Genomic DNA, 17,196 nt, shown 5'->3' with positions numbered 1-17,196 from the left:
TGTTTTTTCCAGCATCTGCGAATTTAGTATTTGTTTTAGAGAACGCAGTTTTACAGAAAAGACCCTCATGTTCATGCATTTAATATCTCACAAACCGTGCATCGGATTAAAATAAGTTATATATGAAACTTGCTTAGAATTTTGTCTAGATTAATATTTTGCCATTTTCATCTATGTTTAAAATGTTTAAAAAGCGGTTTGTTTAAATTTGCCCCTATCCATGTTAAAATGCTTTAATTCATAACTAAATAACCGTAGCTCGGTTTCTAATAAACTTTATATGTAAATGTGGTAGAAAAATGCCTAGTTTAACTTGGTGGCATCACTTTGCATGTTAAACAACTCTAAAATATGTTTTAGGGCAGAACAGTACCAAACCTAATATATGTATATGGGGATTTACCGGAATTGTTATTCGTTGCTTCCGGCCTCATTTAAACTTGCTGAGATAGATAGTTTCATTATGCTTCACCTCTTGCCATGCTTCATTAAATCAGACATGCTTCATACTTGGTTGTGCATCATGCCATGTTTATGTGATGGTTATTTTACTATGTTGTGTGCTTCTTTCCGGTGTTGCTTCTTCGGGTTGGTTTCGATAACGTCGCGTTTGTGAGGACCCGTTCGACTACGCCCGTTTGTCTTCTTCATGGACTCGTTCTTCTTCCTTGCAGAATTTCAGGCAAGATGACCATACCCTCAAAATCACTTCTATCTTTGCTTGCTTAGTTGCTCGCTCTTTTGCTATGCCTATGCTGCGATACCTACCACTTGCTTATCATGCCTCCCATGTTGCTAAGCCAAGCCTCTAACCCACCTTGTCCTAGCAAACCGTTGTTTGGCTATGTTACCGCTTTGCTCAGCCCCTCTTATAGCGTTGCTAGTTGCAGGTGAAGATTGGAGATCGTTCCTTGTTGGAACATTATTTTCTTGTTGGGATATCACTATATTATCTTGTTATCTTAATGCATCTATATACTTGGTAAAGGGTGGAAGGCTCGACCTTTTTGCCTAGTGTTTTTTTCCACTCTTGCCGCCCTAGTTTCCGTCATATCGGTGTTATGTTCCCGGATTTTGCGTTCCTTACGCGGTTGGGTAATAATGGGAACCCCTTGACAAATCGCATTGAATAAAACTCTTCCAGCAATGCCCAACCTTGGTTTTATCATTTGCCACCTAGCCTCTTTTTCCCTTGGGTTTCCAGAGCCCAAGGGTCATCTTATTTAAACCCCCCCCCCCCGGGTCAGTGCTCCTCTGAGTGTTGGTCCAAACTAGAGCCCTGTGCAGCGCCCCCTCAGGGAAACTCGAGGTTTGGTTTTAGTTGTACGGATTGCTCATCTGAGTGTGCCCTGAGAACGAGATATGTGCAGCTCCTATCGGGATTTGTCGGCATATTCGGGCGGTGTTGCTGGATTTGTTTAACTTGTCGAAGTTGTCTTGTAGAACCGGGATACCGAGTCTGATCAGAATGTCTCGGGAGAAGGTATATCCTTCGTTGACCGTGAGAGCTTGTCATGGGCTAAGTTGGGACTCCCCTGCAGGGATTTGAACTTTCGAAAGCCGTGCCCGCGGTTATGGGCAGATGAGAATTTGTTAATGTCCAGTTGTAGCTAACTTGAACCTTAACTTATTTAAAATGAATCAACTGTGTGTGTTACCGTGATGGTCTCTTCTCGGCGGAGTCCGGGAAGTGAACACGGTGTTGGAGTAATGTTTGCCGTAGGTTGTTCTCTAGTTCTTCGTTCGTGCTTTGCCTTCTCTTCTCGCTCTCTTTTGCGAACAGGTTAGCCACCATATATGCTAATCGCTTGCTGCAGCTCCACATATTACCTTGCCTTTACCTATAAGTTTAAATAGTCTTGATCGCGAGGGTGCGAGATTGCTGAGTCCCTGTGGCTCATAGATTACTTCCAAACCAAATGCAGGGCCTGATGACTCCGTTCCAGATGATGTGCTTGAGCTCAAGTGGGAGTTCGACGAAGACTCACACCGTTACTATGTGTCTTTCCCTGATGATTAGTAGTGGTGCCAGTTGGGGCGATCGGGACCATGTCGCTTGTTGGGTTGATCTTTTATTTTGGTACCGTAGTCGGACCATGAGTGATTGGATGATGTAATGCTATTTATGTACTTTGTGTGATGTGGCGAGTGTAAGCCAACTATGTACCTTTCCCTTTATTATCTATTTACATGGGTTGTTGTGAAGATTACCTTACTTGCGACATTGCTTTCAATGCGGTTATGCCTCTAAGTAGTGCTTCGACACGTAGGAGATATAGCCGCATCGAGGGTGTTACAGGTGCGCACTGACACGAGAACCAACTTGTGGTTGGATGGTTAGAGGGACAATGATATCCCCAGTCCACCAAGATTCAAGTCCTGATGCTCGTATTATTCTTGAATTTATTTCAGGATATCCGGCGATGCTCTTTCAGTAAAAAAAGATGTGTGTATACATAAGCGCTTGCATCTGTACTGTGTTAAAAAAAGGCGGGCACTAACATTGAAAGGAGGCCGTTGCTCGTTGAATCCGGCGCTGCAAGGGGTGCTCCAAAGGGCGACCACTGCAACTACAAGTTGTTGGTTCTCAAAATGACACAATCGCAAGGAAATGGAATGGCTTGAATCCAAATAAAATGAAGTCAAATTGTGTATTGGAGTTTATCATTGGATGCCCCCTTCCGAGATGATCAAAACAGATAGAAAGATCACCCAAAACGGAATTTGGATGCCAAGGTATGATAACTTGATGATACCCCCTGAACCTTTATAATCAATGCTAAAAAAAACCTTTATAGTCATTTTAACAAAAAAAGGAACACAAACCCTAGCCGCCTCCCGGTTCGCTCTCAGGCGAGTCCGGAGGGACCCCTTCCCCCCGCCGCACCAACCTCAAGCCCCTCGTTCGTCAGCCCTTCTTGCCGCCGCCGGCCACTACCGGTAGCGGCTCCGAAGGCTCGATGAAAATCATCCCTAGATGCTTTGACCGATCGACTTTGGGCCTGCTCTTCGTGTGGTGCTCCCACGGTGCGGATCCATAGCAAGGCGGGCCATGGGATTCTTTCTAGCGGGGTGGCGGTGTCCACTCTAGGCTAGATGGCCCTGCCCAAGAGCCACGGTAGGTAGCTGCGGTGTCCTTCTTGCGACAGTGACAGAAGGTTGGGCCTATCGGGCTCTCTGCTTGGTGGCGGACCGCGGCGGCGAGCTGATGGACTTCCACGCGGCGCTGGTCGGCCAACGGTGCGACGGTCCATGGCCTAGTGGTGGTGATTCAGATCTGGTCAGCTAGGGTCCGAGTGATTGTAGATTGTGCTACAGTAACCTTCGATGGCTCCACGACAGCGGTGGTCATCAGATGATCTTCAGGAGCGTCATCTCTAAAGATCTAGTGGTTTACTTTGGCGGTGAAAAAGATGCAAATTATGGACGATGATTTGACGCAGAGGGTTGGTTGTGCAGCGGTGGCGGGCATCACACGTAGCTGCTGGGATTGCGGAAATATGGTGGCGACAAAACTTGAGTGACTTCAATGGTGGTGCTACTCAGCACCCGGCCTCGCGGTCCAAGGTGAAAGTGTAGGTCTGAACCGAATGGGTTCTACCTAGCAATGGCGATGGTTTCTTACGTCATTACCTTGTTGTAGGCATTGTTCGGATATGCTCAGATTGATTCTTTGGGTTGAAAACCTAAATTCTTGCCTTGTGCTTGGATCCGGTGACGACGGCGCTTGAATTTCGCTCTTTTCCTGAAGGCGTTGCCGTCGAAGAATCTCATCGTCCATGTGGTGTCATGAGATGGTTGATGCGGATATGGTCATTGTGGTAGTTTGTCGATCGCATATATGAACGCTTTTGGGCTTTTTTTTCTTGCCTATGAATAACTAACTTAGGTCTCATATGACTTTGCTAATTGCCGACATGTTTTTGATTGTGTGTGAGTTGATGTTGGTTGTGTGCATCATAACAATGTAAATATCGGATGTGTGCTCATTGTGTTTTGTATTTTCTTAATGCTTCATTTGAGCACATAAAATCCACCATTTGTCGAAAAAACTAGATGATACCCCGCGCATTACTGTGAAGTTTGGTTGCAATATTTTTTATGAAATTTAATTAAAAATTAAAATCAACATAATATATTGTATTTGATTATTATATAGTTGAATATATAGACACTACACACAGTTTAGTCTTATATGACTTTATGTGTATAATGCCCACTAAATCACGGTCAAATACATGTACACATGGGTATCTGGGATACATGTACATATATACTTACTCAAGTATAAGTGTTTAGACTATTTTTATTTTGGAAAGCAACCATTGACCATCTTAGGATACTAGTACATGCAAACAAAACATGAAAACCCATTATTTTGTTGATTGTACGCCATACACTAATGAATATGACTTTCCATAACGGGCCTAGGTGCCAGTGGCGGAGCTACGGCTGGGCCAACCCGTAACCTGAGCCGCCTAACACATGCAAATTTATATGATGTACACCTACTATTAGGCCATGGAATAACATTCCAGTAGTAATTTCCTTCAGGTTGGCCCCATCGGCCCGCCTAGCAATTTGGCTGAAGCTCCGCCACTACTAGGTGCCCCAAACAATTTACTTATATGATTGATGTGATGACATGTATGATGAATTGGGATGTGTGCATGTTGATAGAAAATATAAATATCATTTTTTGATGCATGTTAAGAGAAATAATTAGCGAAGTGATGAGGTGACATGTGTGTACGTTGAGAGAATTAAGATAGTGAAAATCATGACAATTCATCTCCTTGTCGTCGTCATCCTCAACAAACCCATCCTTGCCAAAGTCAACCGAACCATTTGTTGTTTTCTTTGGGCAGGCTGCAAAGATGCCAGAGAAGGTCAATGCAAAGTCAACTGGGCCAAGGTCTGTTGACCCACATTTCTCCATGGCCTCGACGTTCAGGATCTCTATGGTGCGGTCATTGCGCTCCCCACCCTCTGGCAATGGCTCAAGCACACCTACCTCGTTCGCCCTTGGAGCCACCTTCACCTTCCCGTCAGTGTAGAGGCCATGCAGATCCACGCGTCTACATTATGGACCATTGGTGATGAGAAAACTTGTTTCTTCTTGTCTGATGTGTGGACCAATGGAAGCTCCATTGCCGACCTCACCTGGCTCGCCTTCGAAGAAATATGTCGGGCTGCCGATAGGCATGCATGACGTGGCCTCCCTCATGACGACTGGTGCATTCTTTGCAACCAAGTGCCCGAAGATCTTCAGCACCTGCTTGCTGGATGTTCTTTTTCCCGGCAAATTTGGTACGAGGTTCAATCTTGGTGTCGCTCCACTACATTTATTTATTTTTCTAAAAAGGAGGATTATCCCGGGCCTCTATATCTGGGCGATGCATACAGCCATTTTATTAATTATTCACAAAGACCTTATAAAGTAATATATGAGTTTGTCCGAAGCCACCATCTTAGCAACAACTGTCGTTACTCCTAACCATTCAATGAATGGATGCCGATAGTTCGAGCCTAATACCAAACAGACATCGCACCAAAGCATAACATCTAAAGCCGGAGGCTCCAACCGAGCCACATACTGAGTTTGGGGTAAAAACCAGTCCAACGCACTCTCATGTGCCGCCGCCGCCGTCTTCCACCAATCCATCTTCGGAGCAGAAACTAACACACAAACCTTGCCAGGCTTCTCCGCCTTCGACGCCACCATGACGCCAAACATCGTCCTCCCCCTGCACGAGTCCATCTCCGCGCATCGGACACCCAGTCTCCACTGCGCCAGGCCACCGAGATTCGCCGCCAACAATGAGTAAGATGAACACCGCTCCACCAAAGAAGCCGTCCACTGGTCCCTCGAGCCCGTGTACACCTCGAAGAATGACGCCCCCAAGGGGGAAACGATACCAGAGCGCCGCCATCATCATCTACTGATCTAGAGTTTTCCCCGGACGTAGCGGATAGAGCTCTGGAGCTTCTCCACGACGATGTCTTCAAGAAGGTAACGGCACAAAAGAGTGCTGCCATCGCTGGTCTTGGCAACAAGTCGAGAATGAGGTTTTCACCCGGATCCGCTCGACGAACCTCCCTCTCACATCGTGCGCACGGAGCACCACCGATCTCTGCCGCCGCGAAACGAGCAAGCCGCTCTGGCCAAATCAGATTTGACCGGAGGGCCAACCACGCCGGCAGCTGACCAGCCCTCCACGCCGCCGCCGATCCGAGGCGCCGTAGTGCCGCGGCCAGATGCAGCAGCTCTACCACTAGTCATCCGCTGCCGCTCGCCTCCGGGAGCGATCCACCGCCGCGGAGGCTCGGATCTGGTGGTGCACTTCCGCCCGCTCGGGTGCCCCGCACCACCCACGCACACGCGAAGGAGAGGCTCCTGCCTAACTAGGCGACGCGCTTCGCCTTTTGGTGGGTCGATGCTTGCTGCAATGCCCCCAACATCCACCACCGAGGCCTCTCCTTCATTATCATGCTCACAGTGGTCCATTTGGTGCCACCGCAACACCTGCATCTTCAATGGCAAGTCACCTTCGGGGAATTCGTGACGAAGCATGCTTGTGGACTAAAGCATGCGCCAAAGGACTAATAAACATTCTGCCGAAATCCTGTTGTGTTTCGGGGGCTGAGCAATCCTTTAGCCATCTGCTCGGGGCACCGTGTTTACGCCTCCTTGCGCACGTGACATGTGTTATGCCTCCCCTTGTACTTTTCAAACTCCTTCTATTAATGAAATGACCTAAATTCTAAAAAGTGCAGCTGTGCTGCTTAGGCGTCCCGAGCGCACACCCTTCTGAGCCGTAGGATCTTGATCTTGTGCTGTCAGGTGTCGGTTGGTCGTACTGAAACAAAACGAATCTGGCCTCACCTTCTCTCTCCCCGTGCGCATCTTCCTCCACACTCCGACCACCTCCCTCCATGCCACGGCCACCCCCCTCCCCCCCGCTGACCAACCACCTACAAGCCCCGGCGAACTCTCTTCCCCGCCTTCGACCAGCACCGGCCGTCCAGCTTCACACACCGCCTCCACCACCCGCCCACCCGGTACAGCACCTCCCTGGGGCCTGGACCAGATCCAGGACGACGCACCCCACACCTCAACCAGCAGTGACCGACGCGCCCCCACTCCAGACCGGCGAAGACGCGCCCCCCCCGCCCCACTTCTCCCTCTCGGCATCGTCCTGTGCCCCACCGCGTCGATCCCTTGCTGGGTCAGTGCGTCCCGCGACTGCGTGCTTCGATCCCCATGGGATTTGAACCCTTTTCGTCCAACGACGACAGTAAAAGAAGGCATCGGCTGCTCCGGCCGCCCGTCCGCAGATTCCAACCGGTGTCGGCGCCCCTGCCCGCGGGCCCTGATTATTCTGAAATTCTGAACTATGCTCTGTATTTGCAAATAGAAATGTAGCCTTACATCTATCATGTTGCATATGATTATTCTTGTCATGTTTTCCTGTTCTTTTCAATCTTCTGGACCGGCGTGAGTTGTAGTCTAACAAATTTGGGTGATGTTGTCTGCATGTTCACAAATGAATTTGGAACCGAATCCCTTGTCATTTTCTTTGATGCTAGTAATTGTTATCAGAATACCTTGATATTGACTTGCTGCCTTCCTGAGAGTGATGGTGATACCAATACGTAATGAGTAGTATTACCTTGGTGCATTTGGCCAAGCTCTTCAATTATATAGGTGTTGAAATGACAATTAGAGAGACTCAGTTGAATGTCTGGCGTTGATGGCTATTTTTGAACATGGTGAGGGTTACACAGAGAAGCAGTGGTGAGAAGGAGAGGCAAGAGGACTTGTTGGCTGTTGTGAGAGGGAGATGGAAGGAACCAGAAGCTGGAGCTGGCATAGCGACACCATGTCCGTTCATCTTCACAAGGTAAATTCCTTCTCTTTTGGAGGACTAGACTGTTTTCCATCATTGTAGTTTCTCTGTTCTACCTGAGATTTCCAACGCTATTTCATAACATGCTAGGGGATGGTTTTGTATCCCTTTGCTGCAAAAGGATAACACCCTACAATTTATAACCTTTTTGACCATTGAGTTCTTGCCAAAAAATATGTTTTCTTTTATTCAATGGTTTCTACACTAACTTTCCTAATAATGTCAGAAAGTTGCCTACAATATTTTCCCATATTCTTTTGACATATGATTTGCCGCAATTAGCAAGTGGAGGGAGGAGATGGGTGTCGGAGTGCCAGCGGCCAGGAAGCGAAGCAAGAGCAAGAGCCAAGGGGGGCGCGACCACTTAGCGGGGAGGAGCTAGAGCCGGGAAAACATTGTCGCCAGTGGTCGAGGAATGGGCCGCAAACCGCGGGTAAGTATCTCGAAATTGACCCCATAAGCATGTGTTTTTCTACTCAAATCTACGATTCTACGCGGTTGATGCAGGATAGGGAGGTTGAAGAGCGGTGTGCGGGGTCCCGGCTTTTTGGGCAAATAGAGGATTTTGAGCGCGGCGGTGTTTTACGACTTGGGGATGCGGGGGCTGGAGTCATCAATGATTTGAGCCAAAAGTGTCCAAAACAGCCCACTGCATGATAGTGTGTTGCCAGATATGCTTGCATGACTTGCCCAACCGCTCCTGCGATGCGGGTGTTGGAACCGTCGATGATTTGGGCCGAAAGTGTCCAAAACTTGCCCAACACATGATAGTTATTTGCTAGAGATGCTGGCATGAGTTGCCCAAAGATCCGCTCCCAAGAGCGCTGGTTTTTATTTCGCCCAAAACTTGCCCAACACATGATAATTAGTTGCTAGGAAGGCTGGCGCGATTTGCCCAAATATTGTTTTAGCAACAAATTGATTGAATTTGCATAGAAGTTGCTATTTCCAATAGGATAAGTTGTCTACATGTAAATAATACTTGCCTAAATCACCTAAGTTTCGTAAATATGCTTTTATTGATATTCTTGCCTAAACAATTTTTTGCTGTGTTTGCAGGGCCTCACTAAATTAATTCTGAAATGAAGTGAAAGCAACGTTTTTGAGGTTTTGTGCACATGCCCAAGCGAGAAGCTTCAACATCACTTATAGGTAAGTTGTTGACGATTGTTGCCGTTGGGGGAGAGTTTGAGAGGTTTTTGCGAGGTGGGAAAGATGGCAGGGGGCAGAGGCTTCAGGTTGCCAGAACTTTGTGCACGAGTTGCCAGATTTGCGGTATGGAGTTGTCGCATACGAGTTGCCTAACATTTGTTACTTACTTGCCTGATATGGTCCAGAATTTGCCTAAATGGGCGTCAGTTTTGTTACTTAGGATGCTTGATATGGTTCCAGGACTTCTTTTACTAGTTGTTCCAGTTAGTGCTCTGGAAGCTTTCACACAAGCGCCTTGTATGAAACTCAATCCTAGTGGTTTTTAGCTTTGCCAAAAGTTGGCCAACACTCTGTAGCTAGGTAGTTGCCTCAGGTAACACATGAACTTTGCTCTTATGTTATTTTCCTTGTCATTTCATCATAATTTTGGGGCCAATTTTATACTTGAATTTTGAATGTGATAACACATTATCAATGTATGTTTTATCTCTTTGTTTGCTACATTGGGATTTTTAATTGGGTGGGTGGGGGGGGGGATGGGGGTAGTTGCGGGTAAGCTTCTCTTTTCCCTCTTGTTTTTAGAAGTCAAATGCTTCCTTTTTGCTGGCACCTCACACACATATCTCGAAGTTCACGAACACACACATGCTTACTCATTTGCACTAAAAACCAGGGGTTATGCAAGTCCACACTACTAGACTAGGCAACTTACACACATAGAGCAAGCTAGCGGAACTAAAAATGGTAGGTCACACACAAATGTTAGGCACAGACTTGGGGGAGGGGGGAGGGGGGTATTCAAATGTTTTGCTCACAATTGCAACTAGCAGTATCAAAGAACAGTACTTCCTTTTTGTGTTCTTGTGTGGGTTTTGTCCATCATCGTGTTGTTTGTCGATGCACCCAACACTAGTATCTTCTGTTTTTAACCTTCGAAAACTTGCTTACTACTAACGGGTCATGCCTAATACATTTTTGGTTGCGGGGTGTTTGTGTTTTGTTTATACCATGCGTCTCCGCTGTGTTTTTCTTCATTGTTTTTTGCAGGCCCACTGACAAATTCTCAAACTGAATGAAGTCAACCTTTTCAGCACATACTTCTGGGTAAAACCACAACTTGCCTGAAGCTACTATGTAACTTGCTTACATTCCCTGACATGACTTGCCTTTTGATTACTTTTTCCTGGACCTACTTTTTTCCTCCCAAACCAGGAATTCATGCAAACTACAGAGCTGAACAACAAAATAATCATGCTGAAGAAAGCAACTCCACCACTCACTTTTTCTAGGTATGCTTCACGCAAACCAAATTTGTTGCGACTAAGTTGTTTTTCTCAATGCCTTTTTCTTCAAAGCATTTGCAAGTTACAAGTAAAAATGCAAAGTAAAAACATCTTCTATACCCGGGGGTCGACAGCAACATAGATGTGATTTTTTCCCACTGAGTGCACTGATTTTCCCGAAAGAAAGCCATATCAGTTGTTTTTATTTTGTTGTTTTGCACTAAAAGTTGCCTGGAATAGAACATCAATAGTTGTTTAATTTTTTTATGTGTAGTTTTTGCATACACAACCACAAATCAGGATAGGAAGCTTGAACCCATCAATATATAGTTTTTACACACAACACAAACCCAGTAGTTCATGCAACTAAAAACCAGCATAACCTAGCCCAAAACACCGATGGACAACATCCACAAAACTGATCTCCAAGGGCTTTTATTCCTTTTTAGAATTTAGGTTTGGTTTTTCCCCTAAAACCATCAGTTGCCTGCAAAGTATTCTATACTTGCCTACATCTCAACACAACTCGCCTAAAAAAATCAAAATACCTACACCAACCCAGCTGCTCATGCACCCCACAACTTACAAACCCAAAATGGAAACCGGCCCAAAAAACCCTAAAGAAAAACAACCTAAAACATCTGCTCCCAAGGCCTTCTTTGTGTTTCTTTCTAGTTTACCACAAATTCATTAGTTCCCTGCGTCTCAACACAAACTTCAATAAAAGATCACCCCTAGGTGCTGGTTGGAGTGCCTATTACACATAATTGGGTTTTTACTTTGACTTTTTTTTCTTCTAATTTTTGCATACGCAACCACAGATCAGCATAGGAAAGCATGAACCATCAACTTGTTCTGTTTTATTAATTACTCCCTCCGTCCCATAATATAAGAGCGTTTTTTACACTACACTAGTGTAAAAAATGTTCTTATATTGTGGGACGGAGGGAGTACAAATCAAGGTAGCCTGCCTAAAAACACAAAACTTTTGTCTGTTGATTCCACTGAATTTGCCCAAAATCACACACATGTCGCTTGTCTATATTTTTTATTCTAGACAAATGCAACCTGATATACAGGGAGGGATGATCCATTCATAACAACACAACATTTAGTATTCATGTTATCCAAATAACAATGTTTTGAACTGTGTGTTTTCTGATATACAGGGAGGGATGATCCATTCATAACAACACAACATTTAGTATTCATGTTATCCAAATAACAATGTTTTGAATTGTGTGTTTTCAAGCCAACACTGCACAATGCAATTTTTTTCTGGATAGCAAAGTTACGATGAATTACACAGAAATTTCTTCAGAATGTTTTTGCCTGTTGAGTTAGTTTTTTTAGTAGGACTTGCTTGACATTTGAATTTGACTTGCCAATGTTTAGGATGTGACTTGCCTGTGTTTTATGTTGGCTGCACTTTTTAAGAATTTAGGTTATGTTCTTACCCCAATACCATCAATTGCCTGCAGAGCATTATGGTCATGGCCATCAATGGAGATAGGGGTGAGATGGAGCTTTCATATGGATCGAGATCTGGGAGGACGGAGGTGTGCATGTGGGGCGTGGAGCAGGGGCGGCGCCAGGCCCAGGCAGCCAGGGCGTCGGCCTGTCGCGTGGTGAAGTTTTCCTTTGTTGACTGTAGCAGAAATCGCACTGTAGCGTACAGTAACTATATGGCTTGCTTGTGTCATGAATCGGCCCTATCTTTGCTACTGGCGTGGAGGAACGGGGAAGAAGGGAACTCAAGAACTCACGTCCTTTTTCCTGCACGTGATCGAGGAGGGGGAGGGGTGTTGGTTGCTGCGCGAGAACTGATCGGGGCGGGGCACCAGGTGTTGAGCATTTCCTTTTTTTATCGTTTTTTTTTGGACGGGGGGAGATATCCTTCCTTAAATGGGGTGTGTGCCAGAGAACACTAGGGAGCACCTGTTTGCTCCCTAGTCGCGTCCATGAAATGATATGTAAGTTTTGTGTATTCATAAAAAAAAAGTATTTTCTTTGATTCATATTTGTTGTCGCTCAAATAAATGTATATAGATTGAAATACATTTAGATATATCCATTTTATGGACAATTAATATGAACCGGAGAGAGTATTGAATCATGGCACGGAAGAAAACACAATTCCTTTGAACACGGTTTTCCTTTGAGGGTTCAATTTGAACACGCCAGCTGGAGGAATCAGTTTCGTATTGCGGAAGAGAGAACGTTTCCTAGACGGGGTGGCCCTCGTGTGTATGAATACCGCGTACTTATTCTTCACATGTCCGCGCCACCCGTGTCAACAGATTAACCCGTCAGCGACATCTCCTGCGCCTCGCCGTAACCTCCTCAAATCGGAGAAGCGGCGCCGCCCAGCGACACATGACGCCGGCGAGCAGCAGTGGCACCACGCGTGCCGCGCCGCGGCAGCAACAGCCGCCGTACCGCCTGGTATGCAGGATCGCGTTGGAGCCAACGGGGGACGACGACGACGCCGGCGTGGCTGACGAGCCGCTCCTTGAGTCCAGGCCGACGGCGACGCCGTCCTGCTGCGAGAGCGACGCCGTCATCAACTTTTTCTTGTCATGCGGAGCCGTACGTCCTCGGCTCCCCGATCTCTTCTTCCCCGCACCATTGTTCTTCTTCTTGGTTCTACGAAAACCCATGCGATCTTTTACTCTCTTTGCTTGCAGACCGCTCTTATCGCGATCGACGTGTTTGCAGTCTTCGCGCTTTGCGTCATGCACCCTTAACATGGTGGAGGAGCGATAATCGGTTGGAGTGTGATGCTGACAAATCAGAACAGAGAGGCGCGTGAGGGTCTGAATGACCACGTAACTAACCAGGCTGATTGCGTGTCTTTTTTTTTTTCGAGTGACCTGTATCTTGCAAGACTGTTGACATCAGTTTTAAATTCAGAGTAGATATTTTTTTTCAAACCAAATATAGAATAGATAAGTTGTAGCTTTCTCAAACTTTAGTTGACATCAGTTCTGAAAATTTGCTGATCATGTCTTCTGAGAATACTATTCATGAATAGACAAAAACGGCAATGTAGGACAAGTGGAGACACAAGTCTACCACATTTGGCAAGATAAAAGAATGGTTACATCTGCTTAAAGTGGTCATCGATAATATGCAGTGCATACCCAGTAACATGCGGCAACTGTGAATCCTAAGGGCATTTAAATTACCAATGTGAGTACAATATTGATCCAGTATTAGCACCTTATTATAGAGATGATAAATGTATATTCGTCACAGCGACAACACATGTTGTGAAATCGTCACAATTGACCGGGTTCGCTTAGAAAGGATGGTTAGGCCTCCGTCCGAACCGAAAGTCATGCCTTGTTTAGGGCGTATCACTCCACCTTCGGTATTCACGTTTGTTCCTCCTCGTACTGCTCCTTGCGTTACCTCGTGGTGCTTGGTGCAATGACCCCTCCCCTTCTGGAACATGCTTGCCGAGCATCTCCAGCCGCGCCCTCAAGAAGGCCACCAGGCGTTTTTTCGTCCGCCGGCGTAAAAAAATCGGCCCAGTCACGCCCCCAAGAGCCCAGTTTTCGCCGGCTCAGACCGAAATTGGCGCCGGCGGACCCAACCCGAACCCGGCGCGCTGGGGTCGCTCGGGGGCACCGGGCGAATCGTTTTTGGCGCGAAGAGCCGCGGGCCTGCCGCGTCAGCGACTCTACTCTCTTCTCGCCCCTTCGTCGTCCTCATCGCCTCGTTTCCCGCGACGAATCAATGCCAAAGCTGCCGCGCGCTGCCGCGCCGGTCAGCCTCCATTGATGCCTCACGGGCGGCGCAGTGAAGGCTGAGCGACACGTCCCTCGGCCGCCACGCAATCACGCCACGCGTAACGCGCCGGCCAAGCCTACCACGCGGCGTCTTCGCATATAAAAGCCGACTGCAAGCGCGCCGGAGAGACTCACCCCGATCATCCACCGACGACGCGCTCATTTCTCCCCCTTTCCTTCTCTCACCGTCACCAGTTGAGAAAGCATGGCCGAGCGTTTCCCAGGCGACGGCGCGGCGGCGAACGGATTCGGGCGCCGTCATCTGCACGAGGACGAGGCTCGCCTCCTTTTCGAGGCCGAGTACCCGGTCCCGCCGGACATGCGGGTGCCCGGGGCGTGGAGGATCAGCGCCGGCGGCGTGCCGGTGCCTCCGTACCCACCGGCGCGGCGCGGCGTGCGGAGATCGCACGCATCCGCTCGTCCCTGCCGCGTGCGGCGAGGGAGGGGCCCCGGTACGTCCCCGATAGCCCAATCTGGGAGCTGTACTTCCGCCGCTGGCACGACGAGCAGCTCGAGGCCACCAACGGCGTCGTGCCCTCCGGCAGGTTCAACGCCGCCGGCCGGTGTCGGTGGTGGGGCGTGCCCGGGTGCACGTTGGAGTCCGTCCTCGAGTACATCGAGGGCGGCAACACGTCGCGCCTCGAGTACCCCGCTCCCCCGTCTTTCTCACGCCGCCGGGGAAGCTCCTGGACGCCGAGGCGCATGGAGACCGGGGTGTCCTCCTCCTCGTCCGGCGGCTCTCCCTGCCTCCACCTTCGCCCCGTCAAGCCGGAGCCCCAGGACACGCCTGTCAGCGCGCGTACCCGCAGCTCCGGCGCCCTCGTCGAGCCCAAGGTGGAGTCCAGCCTTCCCCCGGAGTACGAGGAGATAGCCCGGCGCGGCTTCTCCGACGAGGACGCCATGCGGTGGTCGCGCGACGACTACGTGCGCGAGGAGATGGTCCGGCGGCGCCGGGCCCTGGAGGAGATCGCCCCCCGCAAACGTGGGCGCGAGGACGAGGACGGTGTCGTCGTCCTCGATAGCGACGACGACGCCGCCCCCGGACCGTCCAACCCGCCGCGCCAACCGGGGGAGGGATGCAGCAGGAATGGCGGAGGCGTAGGCGGGGGCGACGACGACGACGACGACGGCGGCGGTGACTACACGCGGTTCTACAGCCTCCTCGGCATGTAGAACCGCGTGGGCGGGCGGCGAGGGAGACGGCAGGGGTAACCCGCGGTAGTTTTTTTTGTGTAAAATATGTTTAAATTTAAACGAACTCGCCCGTATTTGCGTTGTGTTTGCGCCGAATTTGAACATTTTAAAAACCCGTGGGGGGCCGCGACTGGGGGCATCACGCCCTCAGTGCGCGGTTTAGCGCCTGTGCGTCTTTAGAGGGTGATTTTTTGGCCCTCCTAAAAGGCCAACGGCTGGAGATGCCCTAGTCCTTCAATCTTCGTGATGGGTGGCCGATCCTATGTTGGTGCAGATTCTTTGCCCACATGCGTATAGAGACCGCACTGTTGTCCACGACAGTGTCAAAGACTTTTATCAGGCCTTGACCGTGCCTGATTGGTGCCTTCTTGACAAGTGAAGTCCAATTTAAACCTTACCTTTGTATGCATAGTCAGTAATGAACCCCCACCTTTGAATCCCTGAAATTCATACCCCGTCTTCTCTGATCCCGGTCGTTTGTGACCTTGATGCCGCATCCAAACATGGTTTACCTAGGAAAGGCCGGGATGACCGAGTCAGCTACTGCATGTGGAAAAGGTCAATCCACCTTGGATAGCATCTACTCTCGCTGACGAGATGGACCCATGTGTCATCTCCATCTTCTCTAGCCATCGGCATCTGTGGCGGGCTGGGGGACTGTTGCGCGTGTCCGCCGAGTTTCTCGGCAAAGGCGGCTGCATCACGGCGTATGATGGTGCTCCACGACGGCAACGTCATGCCCCTGTAGCGGCTCCGCGACACGGCGCCGGTGGCGGCGTCGACCAAGTAAGAATGATTTCGAGAACCACATGGCCCTGCTCGCCCGTCCCCTCCACCCCAATGTCGTGCTCGTGCCGCTCAACGCCTACTAATACGCCCGCAAAAAGTCAGCCACTTCCGTTGGGCGCCTGCCACGTCGGTGGTAGCTTCTTCTCCGGTGAGAGGACTCCCGTGGCAGTTGTTGCTTCGGCTGCAGCGGTATTGGTTGATCCCGCGAAGAGACGCCGTGAACCCCTTCGACGTCGTGTGCGGTGTGCTGCGTGATGAGCGCGGCCGCTGCTGCGCAAAGCGGCGCGCGCTGTCGCCGGCGCCGTCCACGACAGCAGCACCACAGGGAGTATGCGCCGCTGTCACTCGCGCAGACCGTGGAGCCAACACTGTAGGAGGAGAATTAAGGCTGCTCCAACGACGAGTACGCGCTTCTGTCAACGGAGGACAAGGACATCGCCCCTGTCACCAACGAAGCCTACTTCCAAGCCCATCTGATATGTGTGTGCCCATTTGTTCCGCACATGGTTGCCTTGGGAGCTTGATTAATTTGCGGCCGGCGAGCTCGCCGGTGACCCGACAACCGCCCACGCCCAGCTCCCCACCTCGAGTGCTCCTTCTTTCCCAGTGTACCGGCACTGAACCTGAACTGCAATCCCGTGCGCTAACGGGTTGCTTCTTTGCAGTCAATCCTAGCACTGACCATTCCCACATCAGCAATCCCAGCCTAAAACGAGCCAAGGTCAGTAGCGACCGGGAATTAGAAGTTCAGGGTATGGATTTCAGGGATTAAGATATTGAGGTTTGATTTCAACCACCCGTATAAATTTAGGGTTTAAAATAGACTTCACTCCTTCTTGGCCTACTCCGTTAGTGATCACCCTTCAAGTTCTCCTCATATTGGAGGACATGTTATCTTCGAGGTCTGGAATTCGCCCGAGCAACCAATTATTGTCCGTGGCCACCTTACGTGCTGACACGAGCAATCTCAAACGAGCGTCGTTATGTCGAGGACTGCCCAATGAATCGTTTAATATGTCCTCGTCGTAGGGGCCAAACACTCTTAACAATCAAGGTTCCTCCTTGTCACGTGAT

General features: G+C 49.1%; 1 long non-coding RNA gene across 2 annotated transcripts; it reads left to right on the top strand.

Moving 5' to 3' along the window:
• The first annotated feature begins 6,912 nt into the window (after positions 1 to 6,912).
• Positions 6,913 to 12,069, top strand: LOC119286339. 2 transcript variants are annotated; one of them, XR_005140390.1, is made up of 6 exons: positions 6,913 to 7,904; positions 8,193 to 8,343; positions 8,970 to 9,062; positions 10,110 to 10,166; positions 10,275 to 10,351; positions 11,827 to 12,069. It is a non-coding gene; the product is annotated as an uncharacterized LOC119286339 (long non-coding RNA). The 2 variants fall into 2 exon arrangements; XR_005140389.1 differs by lacking the exons at positions 6,913 to 7,904; positions 8,193 to 8,343; positions 8,970 to 9,062 and having other exon boundaries at positions 9,619 to 10,166.
• The last annotated feature ends 5,127 nt before the right edge of the window (positions 12,070 to 17,196 follow it).

Source organism: Triticum dicoccoides, chromosome 4A (assembly GCF_002162155.2).
Source record: "Triticum dicoccoides isolate Atlit2015 ecotype Zavitan chromosome 4A, WEW_v2.0, whole genome shotgun sequence".
Classification (NCBI taxonomy): Eukaryota; Viridiplantae; Streptophyta; class Magnoliopsida; order Poales; family Poaceae; genus Triticum; species Triticum dicoccoides.
The sequence above is the reverse complement of the archived record's forward strand: the minus strand, read 5'-3'. Positions and strand labels throughout refer to the sequence as shown.